The 11,722-nt window shown below is 42.2% G+C and overlaps 1 non-coding gene across 1 annotated transcript; it reads right to left on the minus strand.

Annotated features, from left to right (window-relative positions):
• Nucleotides 1-10,843: 10,843 nt before the first annotated feature.
• LOC134566243 (U6 spliceosomal RNA) lies at nucleotides 10,844-10,948 on the minus strand. The gene has a single exon (XR_010083997.1). It is a non-coding gene; the product is annotated as a U6 spliceosomal RNA (small nuclear RNA).
• Between the last annotated feature and the right edge of the window lie 774 nt (nucleotides 10,949-11,722).

Raw genomic sequence — 11,722 nt, forward strand, 5'->3', positions numbered from 1 at the left:
TATGAAATAGCAACAAATCCTGGTGGTTAATGTCCGACAGATGGTGAGGAAAGTAATGCTGAAAAGGGGTTAGATATTCCATAGAGACACCTCAATATCAACTATTAACTTTTAAACTATCAAGAAAGAAACGTTAACATTTTGGAATAGTATTCAGAGTCAGACTAGATTACTATTGGAAATCTCTGGGCTGAACTAGAAGAATACCATACTGGGGTGGGGAAAAATTCACAAAGCAAGAAAACAAAAGCTGTAATCTCTGCGACAAACAATATAACCAAGTACTGATGGCAAGGTGTTCGACCTTTCGCATATCACATTTACACTTTCATTTTTTCAATCAGTTAAATATTACACTATGTAAACTCCTCCCAGCTTACAACGGGAGCCGCACAGGAGGAAGAGAGGAGGGAGTCAGAGTGGGAACTCTCCTGCATCTAAAGGGTTAAAACTAAAGGACCACGGGGCGGAGCCTGACCAGCATCCTGATCACACGCATGGCTGCAGAGCTCCTGCAGCTACATCTTAAAAACTGCCAAAAGACAAGCAAAAACGACTCCCATCACCCCGAGACAAACCTGCCTGAGCTCGGTATGCCCCACTGAACACGGAGATATCCGTCTCGGGAGAATCGGTCCACAAAATTTAAGGATGCAGGAATGCGGCCTACAGGCGCGGGAACAGGGGAGAGGCGGCCGATCTCCCCGTCCTCTCGTCAACAGCACCGGTGGCACGATGTTCCCCCCCCCCCCCCCCCCGGATCGGTGGGGGTTATCCCGATCCAAACCTGGTCGCCCAGGAGACAAGCGACGAACCCGTACAGCAGGCTTATAACGCCAACACCTAAGGCACCACGAGACTGCTTGGGCCCAAACAAAATGGCGACACGGCAGAGGCAAGCTACTAACCACGCACTAACTAAACCTCCTAAACAAACGCAGGAGTTTTATGAGCGGATCAGCTCTATACTCTGGACGAAGCTTCATGCCCAGCGGAGACCCTTTCTGGTGGCAATTAAAGCTGTGGCAGCTTGGATTCGCCCAGCACTAAGACGCCGTCTGGGCGGATGCCCCTCACGTACCTCCAATGAACCGGCACAACGAAAAGCAGTAACAGGTACCCGGGGCACCGGCACAAGCGCCCCAATGCCAAGGGGAAGTTCTCACCAGCATATCCCACCTGCCCACTCCTCAGGAGCCCCAACCCCCCTCCTTAAACCGAGCGCTTCTCCCTCCTCACCAGCATGTAACAGCAACCGCGACGCTGACCGGGAGACAGAGAGGCTGGATACCGGTGTGCGACACGGGTGGCAATCCCCTCCGCGGCCCACTGAGGTGCTGATTCCGAAAGACCCACAGCAAGGGGACCGACGCAGCCTGAAGGAAGGCATAGGATGAAGGGACTTAACAACAACTGGGACTACTCAGTCTACAGGGCGGCATGCCACCCAAGACTCCAGATCACAGCGAAAATATTATTATTACTCGTAACTGATCTATCTGCTGTTTAACCTAACCTGTACCTAGCCTGTACTAATGTATTTATATAGCACATAGTTAGCAAGCCAGCCCTTACTTAATGCACAACCCCTATGGCAAATGCCTCACGATAGCAACTTACGATATATCTTGAACGTTTATTCTTTTGTGCTCCTGTAATAATGTTATACTCTTATAATTTTTAGTCCATAAGCCTGTTATTTAACCTTGTTGAACGACAGTAGCATTATCTAGCGATGCAAACTTAATACGCTTGTTCTGCAGGGGATGGATTTATACGCTGAGGCTAACATAACATTAATTTAATCTATACCTAGCCAGACTAGAGCTATGCCTGCCATTTAGCTAAACAGCTTCGGTTATATATAGTGCAGCCTGGAACATCGGACGTAAATAAACATGCACAGTTTAGTACACATTATGAGTTTAACCGAATATTAGCTGGTGACACTCCAGTGCCTAGAAAGGGGCTAGTGTAGAGTGCATCACGGGTTAACTCACTGCTTTGCCTCTCCTGTAGTCAGGTAAAAAACATAGCGCTGAAAACCCCATGTTATTGTGTGCAAAATTGCAGTACTCTGAATCTGTGTCTCTCCTATGTCTCTACCTGCTAATGTTGTACAGCTAGTTATTATTCAGTTTAAAAATCCAAGTACTTGTATTGTTTAACTACTTGATCTCACTACTTTTGTTTCTCAACCAAGCTTGTATCATTCTGTTTACATGACTGTTTCACAAAAAAAACAAAAAAACACATGGCAATCTTTCTTTGAGGTGCATTGTACACCGTCTCGATATTGTTAACTCATGTTACCCCACAATGCCTCCTCTTTCTCTTTTGTACCCCATGACGCATATGCCATAATAAAAGAAAGATTTACAAAAAAAAATATTACACTATGTAGACATGTGTAGAGTTTTTTTAACTACAGAGTTTGTGTTAACTTCTTTTCACTTTAAAAAAATCAACAGATTGTATTTTTTTAATACTATTGTATTTATGTATTCTGATTGCTGCTCTAGCAGATGCGTTCTGGAGTTCTTTATGTCTTATATGGGAAAGATGATCGCCATTACTAAATTGTTGCTCCCCCTTGCTCAACTATTAAGAACATTAATTTAAAATTTTCACTGACTCATTCTCCCCCTTGCTCCCAGTTAACCCCCCAAGTTCTCTCAAGTTCAACCCCCAAGCAATTAGAAACTAGTTGTTACCAAATCTAGCGAACACACCCTGAGACCAGCTTGAAAATCAATTAAGAATGCGAGTAAATTGAGTAAGGCCACCTGACTACCTAACTTCCTAGGTTCCTACCCTCTAATAATAAGGAGAGTGGCCAAGGGCACACAGATAGCAACATATCCTGAAACAGGGGAACCTGGCCCTCTACCCACTGCTACTGACCGATAGGACCACACGACAAGATATCCTCACCACGGATCTGGCGGTTCCCCCAGTACACCCCGAACCGCACCCGAGATCTGGCTGGGTCCCCACACAGTTGCATTCCAAGATTTACACGCTCTATGTATATTCTACACTATGGATTCTTAATTGTGCACCTGCACGGACTCCTGTGACTTCACCGAGGTTACAAAGACATCCACCGCACCCTCCAGAGGGCTACGCAGCTTATAGCTACCAGCGTTGCATTGCCCCTGGGACCCCCCACCCTAAGACCTAAGATCTCGGGGATGTGAACATCCCACATACAGAGATATTTCTGCCCTCCAACCTACAAAACATGATGGGTAAAAATGTATGTTTAGACGTTACTTGTTGACCAATGCCAGTATTCTATGGGACTGCCAGTCATATGTGTGACTCTTTGTTTACCATTATGCCAAACCATATGTACTTGTGCAAATGTGTTATGTCTGCATCTTACAATAAAAATTTTACATTTTAAAAATGTTCACTGACTAAATCACTGAAAGGTTTGGTAATTTATGACATTATAACCAAAAACAGAATGTGTATAGAAAACAGTTTAGCACACTGTGACATTTTCCCAATAAATATAAAATGACAATCAAGGTGAAAGCAGGTGAATACATTTCAAATATTAGCAATATTTATATTTTATAGAAATTCCTCCTAAAACTTTGAGAAACAAAATAATGAGTGATTAATATTATTATGGATTAAGGTATAATCAGCAGTATTTATTGCTAAGCTTAGCACACAGTACCCATAGTGTAGTATCCCCCATCAGACATTAGTTACACCTGTCTGCAATGTGTTATAAAACAGCAAGAAGACCATAAATACTTAGTAAATTACAGATCCACCCTGTCGTTCAAACACACCCAGGAGAGTCGAAGCAGGTAAAAAAAACACCAGCAAAGACCTGTGTACATTGTTACAGTCACTGCTACGTATGTCTGGGCTCCCTAAATCTACACTTGTCAACACATGGTGAGTGTGTAGAATGATGAGCTCATTAAACCTTATCCATACAAATTACAGCTGAAAAAAGAGACAGCAATCAGCTCAAGTATGTGTCTGTGCCAATAAAGACCTCTTCACCCACCCGTTTGCTGCTGGTGTTTTGAATTTTTTTTTTAAACTTGTATTTTCAGCTGGCTGAACTGGCAAAGCCATGTTTAATAGGATGTAGAGTCAATTCCACAATTTGAGACCAACCCTCCCTAAACACTGAAGTAAAAGACAGCTAAAATACATAAAATAAAGAATGTATTCCATAAACTGGGACCAAAAGAATGATCAGCTTTCATCTGCAAGCTTATTCTCTGTATTAACCCCCCTCCACCAGCAAATACCCAGACCAACAAGTTAGCAAATATAATAATCCTTTCACCGCTCTCTAATGTAGATCACAGTTATGGTTACTGCTTATCAAAGGTCGCGATGCATTGCTGTAAACAGTGGTGTATCCTGGTTTTGTGCTAGGCAGCACAAAACTCAGGCGCCCCCCCCGCGCGCCACCCCCACCCAACCTTTACCCCGCCCCGCATTCTAAATACACACACACTCACAGGCAAAACATACACACACTCACAGGTTAAAACACACACACACGCTCACAGACACACACACTAACAGACACACACACTAACAGACACACACTCTAACAGACACACACACTCACTCACTCACTAACAGACTGTCAGGATCATCATTGTGTTTTACACAATATTGTGTATTTGGCTCTGGCTGGGATCGAACCTGAGTTGCCTGCATCCCAGTCAGGATCCTTACATTGGTCTCCACGCATCTTTGACTGTTTCTAGATGTTCTTGGTATCCTGTAGCCTGAGCCTGTTTGCCTGGGATTTGCACACCTGTTCCTGGTTCCATGATCATTGCTTGAGACTCCCTATTTAAACCTCGCAAGTCTGGTCCTCGTTGTCAGATCGTGTTTCCTGTTCCCTTTGGTTTCACTGCTGTTTATCTGACGCCTGGTTTTGATCTCCTGCTCGTCTACTGTTTTCGCCTGATTGCCGCCAGCCCTGACTTCTGTTTCTGTTACCGACTACTCTTCTGGATTTCCCTTGTCTGTACTGCGTTCCAGGAAGCACTGGTTATTTCAGCCCCAGTGCACTGTGTCACACCCTTGGGGATTTCTGTCCTGAGTCCCCTCGGTCTGTGCTGAATTGCAAAGGGTGCCTTAACTCTGCCTGCCGGACTCCCACTCCAGGTAAGATCCCTGACACAGACACACACACACACACACACTCACTAACAGACACACACACACACACACTCACTAACAGACACACACACACACTCACTAACAGACACACACACACACACACTCACTAACAGACACACACACACACTCACTCACAGACACACACACACACACACACACACACACACACACTCACTCACATTAACAGCTTTTTTTTTTTTTAACTTTAACCCCCCCAGCCTCCTTACCTTTGGGAATGCTGGGGGGGGGTCATCTTTCTCCCTGGTGGTCCAGTGGCTGCTGGGCGGTCGGGCGGCGCTGCTGGGCGGGCGGCGAGGGAGCACTCCCCCTGAGCTGTCTGCTCAGCTCCCTCGCGCGCCGCACAGTGAGGCTGGGAGGCGGAGCCGGAATATTACGTCATATTCCGGCTCCCAGCCTCACTCTGCGGCGCGCGAGGGAGCTGAGCAGACAGCTCAGGGGGAGTGCTCCCTCGCCACCCGCCCAGCAGCGCCGCCCGACCGCCCAGAAGCAGCCCAGCATGTCTGTTAGCCGCAAGGCTAACAAGACATTTGCCTTGGGCATTTGGGGGGCGGCTTTTTTTGCCGCCCCCTGGAAAATGCCGCCCAAGGCAAATGCCTTGTTTGCCTCGCGGCTAATACGCCCCTGGCTGTAAATGAAGACCTTTTAGTAATCATTCTTTTTATAATAGCAATCTAGACTGACCTAGGAAAATGAATGATTTCAAAGTAAAAAAGTTTAAGAAACTTAGATTGTGTCCAGTCTAGGTTACAGAGTGACATTGAGATCTGTAATCTTTTTACCGGAGCTCCTGTATGTCGGCCAAGTACCTCTGCAAAATCCACTTCCTAGCATTTGGTAAGCGAGCCTGGAATGACTGGGATCTCTCTGGAATTCTTCCACCCAACCAGACTCTTCTTCCAGGCAGGTATCGTCCCTCTGCCTATTCTTCTGTAGCTAAGCTTATAGTAAATGCTTATGTCTTTACAAAGACACTTAAAGGCTCTTTTTTTTTATTTGCCCCCGGGCTAAAGGGATCATGGAGCCAGCCGACAGGTCTGAAGACTCAGTTACTGCGATCCCTAAAGATCCACGCAGGACACACAGGTACAAAAAGAGCCATCATACTCAGCATTATGTTTTACTCAGGACCAGCCCACTTGCTCATTACATATAGATTACTACGACAACTAAAAAAAAATATACAAACAATATAATCACATAAGACAACATAGAAAAACTTATAATGACATATTTATAAAGGGGTGGGGAAGACAATAATTAACACAAAATATCTCTTTTGCCTACAGAATTAGTAATATGCAAATCTGCCTGGATATGCAAATGAACAAGCTTTGCTATTCAGGTAGTGCATATAGCAGAGGACGCTAGTTGGTAACCAGCATCAGCAGGACAGGAGTGCACACAAAACAATTCACAATAAACAAACACATTATACGCACCCTGCATCTATAATGGGTACAGACTTAGACATAGGAGTAGTCCAGGGTCCTACATAAAGTGTCTGTATGAAACTCCAGGTGAAGGTGACTATAATCTTCTATTTCTCTTACCTGTTCTGGAGACAAAATCCTTTTAAAATATACAAATATAATTAATATTATTATAATATAAAGCAAGAAAAATGTGCCTGATAACAATGTGCAGTAAGGTCTACATCAAAAAGAAATGAAAAAAGAGGGAAGAAAATGTTTGAAATCTGTATGAAATAAATAAATAAATAGAATAATGAACAAATAACAACACAGACAGGGCAATATGAGCAGATCAACTTTAAGAAAAAAAATCAAGGAAAATATATGAACTCTCCTTTAGGGTTATTGAAGTCAGTAGAGAGCCGCTGCCTGTGAAATGACCTATATAAACCTAATATCTCCTCTACACTCAGACGGCTCTCTGTGTTCTGCTCAGTCACTTCCACACTGTTCCAAGTGCTCTGGCCTGCTTTGGTTTTGTTTGGGAGTTCCCAAATTTGGCTTCCTCGTCTGCCTATTTTTCTGGTATTTCAGAATTATTGATTTAGGATGGCTACCTAACAGATATTTATCTCAAACTGCCTGAAGTTATTTTCTGATAAAGAACACTCCATTTCTCTAAAGTACTTCACCTTATCCAAGTGGCTTAGGGGTTAACTGCATATCCCTGCAGGTTTTATTTATAGAAGCAACAATTTCTGCACTTTTATAAATGCCTTTAGTAACACCTTGCAACTGTCAAGTAGACAGCCCACTTGGTTTCCTGCTTCATTGCTTTGAACTTTGTCGCGGAGTGCTTCTCATGAAGAAGCAGTGGTGTCAATGTTTCTCTATGAGAGCTATTGTGACTGTCTCTTTGGTATGAGAAGCATCTGAATGGGCACAAGGCATCAATAATACATATCAGAGTACGAAGAAGCAAGCTGCAGTAAAGAAACTCTCTCACCGCAGGAATAAAGGTGAGTTTGATTTAAAGGACCACTATAGTGCCAGGAAAACAAACTTGTTTTCCTGGCACTATAGGGTAATAGGGTCCTCCCCCCACCCTCATGGCCCCCCTCCCGCTGGGCTGAAGGGGTTAAAACCCCTTCAGCCACTTACCTTTCTCCGGCGCCGGGCTCCCTCGACACAAGGGAACTCTCCTCCTCCTGCCGACGTCATCGCCAAATGCGCATGCGTGGCAAAAGCCGCACGCGCATTCAAACAGCCCATAGGAAAGCATTACTCAATGCTTTCCTATGGACGTCAGCGTCTTCTCACCGTTATTTTCACAGTGAGAATCGCGGAAGAGCCATTAGCGGCTGTAAGTGAGACAGCCACTAGAGGCTGGATTAACCCTCAGTGAAACATAGCAGTTTCTCTGAAACTGCTATGTTTACAGCTGCAGGGTTAAAACTAGAGCGACCTGGCATCCAGACCACTTCATTGAGTTGAAGTGGTCTGGTTGCCTATAGTGGTACTTTAAGTATTTCCATGCTGATAATATGTCATTGAAGTGTTCCAGTAAACTCAATAAACCAGTAAATTAATATATATCTATTACTTTATTAAGTTTGTCAGAGTATAATGCAACTGTTACGGGGTCCCAGGCTAATCCTTATGAAAATATTGGCAGACCGAGAGTAAAAAGAGTCCTTGAGGTACTTTGACAAAATGCTGGAAAGTGTAAAAAAACATATACCGGATTATTCACTAAAGTGAGAATTCAAAGTGAATTTAAAATTTACTGGCAAAATAGCCAAACTGGAAAATTCCAATATGGCTGCTTTTGCTTTAAATTCAAAATTCTCACTTTAGTGAATAAAGCTAATACTGAGAACTATATATTTTCATTGTCGAGAAACCCTGCTCTGCATCATAAATCAAACACTGTAGGAACCAACAATAATTGCTATACTGTGTTTTCAATTGAAAAACTAAATGGTGTTTCACCTTTTCAGCTAAGGGTTTTGTGTTTTAAAGGGGGCAAATGGTATAACTTTTTATTTATTTATTTTTTATAACACATTGAGGGTGTTACCTGAAAGCAGCGGCAATATTTCATCCTGACAAATATGTTCTCAGGGCATCAGTTGATAGTGCAAAGGCCAGGCCCGAGGTGAATTGGAGGGTGCAGACAGGTGTGGTTTAAAGTGTTCACTTAGAAAACAGACTCTATGACAAGAGCGTGGGAGGCACCGGTAGCCTGTTTGGGCTAGAAGCGACATGTTAGAGATACTGACAGACTAAATAGCAGAAAAAGACAAACTACTCACATTTATCTCCAATATTTCTAGCTTTACTAAGGATGAAACGTTATAAAAACTTAAACAATAATAGCCAATATCCATATTTGTAACAACATATAAAAACAAATATCTTTATTCCTGAAATCCCTAAGTAGCAAGCTGCTGAAGAATGGTATAAAACGTCTGCAGCATTATGATGTTAGAACCTCAAAATATTCTAATTTATTACTAATTTTCCAGTGCCAGAATCTAAAAGCAGCGTATTTGGAGTTTTGTTTTTTTCCTCACTTCTATTTAGAACGTGAACAGTGCTTTGATTATATTTCCCGACTTTTGCCAGAATCTAAAATAGAATGTCTATATATATATATATATATATATATATATATATATATATATATATATATATAAAAAAAAGAAGAATGAAGGGGAAGTTGTGAAACAAAATATTTTGTGTGAATGGAAAAGAGTTCTTAAAATAAATTAATTCACAACATGCGGTAGTCACTCTGTGTGTTCCCATATTAAAGAAGCATCCCCAAAAAAGTCAAGTGGCTGGTGCATGTACAGGTCTAGTTTGAATTACAAACATGGTAAGCCTATAACTTGTGGGATTAACTCTGTAACTACCAGGCCAATTGACCATTGGAGTGATACTAAAAAAAATCTCCAGATATTTAAACGTGCATAGGGATTTGGGATATTGCGCATGTAACTTTATTGGATGTATTGGGACTCAAGTGTACTATAGTCATTGCTGCTGCCCAGGAGTAGTGGGAGTTTGAGCACAGGGCTCAGTTGTGTATGTTTGTATTTGGATTTGTATCACACAGTCATGTTACAATGCTGCTACCCATCCCATGTGTTCCCTATTAAGGGTTAATAAGTATGTAGGGCGTTTAGAAAAATAACCCTCGGTGTCTCATTAGAGATTGTGCCTTGAGCTGAAGACAGCAAGGTGAATTGTTAGTGTAGGACTCCCCAAAGAGGTTTTGCCTTGATGCAAGTGAGCTTACACTTAAATGGCCACTGTTGGGATACTAATAAACCTCCAGTTATTTAAATGTGCAAAGGGACTTGGGATAGTGCGCAAGTCACTTTTTTTTCTATGTTTTTTATTGTATGTATTAGGGTTGATGTGTGTGATAGTCATTGCTGCTGCCCAGGAGTCGTGGGAGTCTTAACACAGGGCTTAATTTTGTATGTTTGTACTGCCAGGGCATTAATTTGAATTAATTCAGCACTGAGGTCTGCAGTAGTTGATCAGTTTGGACACCGTGTTTCACTAGGGAAATCATTTTATTTATTTTTTTAAATAATGTTATGTCAGCTTTATGTTGCACTGTGTAAGCATTTATATTATTATAAATAAAGGGTGCACTCAAACTCACATCCTTCATTTCCAGTACAGCACCTCATCAGATGGCATCATTCACCCTTCTCCCATAGAGCACCCCCTCATTGCTTGTGTCCCTAATTTACCCTAAACCGAATTCTTCTAAACCCTGTAATGCTATCCTCTACACCTACACCCCAAAACATAAATTATCCTAAGTCTGCTAGCCATAGTTCTCCATCTCGGGGATGTTGCTAGGTTAAAGAAACACCTGGGGCCTAATGATAAAGCAAAAGTCCATTGACCCCTATACTAACAGAGATTTGGGGATGTGTCACAACATATCCCTGCTTTTTATGTTATGTTCCATCCTCTCTATCCATGGACAGTGTGCTGCTAATGTGCCATGACCTCAATGAAAACAGAGCCTGGTAGAAGCCCTAGCAGCAAAACCAAGCACGAACCGCGATCCCTCCATAATTTTGCCATGTGCCCTAAAATTCTGTTCCCCTGCACTCCTACCCTGCAGTCATCTAAAGGAGCACCATCATTCCCTCCCTCTAAGTAACCTTGCAGGACACTATACTACTGATCTTTCTTTTATTTTTATTTTAAATATGGAACACTTCAGGAATTTGCCATCCATCCTTGTGCAGGGTCCTTCATACCCTTCTCTGTATTGTTCCAAGTTGAGTATAAGTGCTGCTAAAAAGCAGCTGCCTTGTGTGAAATGAAAAGAAATTAATAAATACAAATATTCTCCTTCTCCCTCCATTACCAGTAGAGATCTACAGCCCACAAACCACCCCCAGCAACTCTTAATGCTCAGTCTCATAACAATTAAAATGCTCTGTAGAGAAAAAACATTTGTTGATATAATAACGCCCAAATACAAGATAAAAAAAATGAAGTGCAACTTTTTTCGCAGTTGTCTGTAATACCTGTGTTAGTTCTTGAGAAGAGTATTGCTATAACCTTTTGTTTGTGCTGCAGATTTTAGCTACTAGGTAAGTAAGTGCTGCTTTGGGCCATGCACAAATTCTATTCATGAATGCCTGGCAATGCTGGACTCCAAAAAGGAATTCATATCTGATAAGCAGATAAAATTGGAACAGCTGCCAAGTGAATATTATGCAAATACATGGACTGTAGCCAGCACCCACTCAATAGAAGAAACTGGCAGTAACATAGAGCCAGGTGTGATGGCTTCATAATCCCCCTAGTGGTCAAAGAAAGCATTGCTGCCAGTCATACAATGTGATTCACAGTGAAACTAATACCGATAACCTTGTACTGTATTGTACAGATATTTCTCAATCTGTAAAGAAGAAGACTGATAACAACCTTAAGTAGCTCAGAGCAAAAATATTCTTTATCAATGTTTATTTTAATTTAGTAAAAATGTTTCTATTGCATCAACTGTGTAATTCCACATGTCTATCCTGTGTATGCAGAGTACATTTTTCATTGTTTAGAAAATATGTAACATT

The sequence above is a fragment of the Pelobates fuscus genome, chromosome 6 (genome assembly GCF_036172605.1).
Source record: "Pelobates fuscus isolate aPelFus1 chromosome 6, aPelFus1.pri, whole genome shotgun sequence".
Classification (NCBI taxonomy): Eukaryota; Metazoa; Chordata; class Amphibia; order Anura; family Pelobatidae; genus Pelobates; species Pelobates fuscus.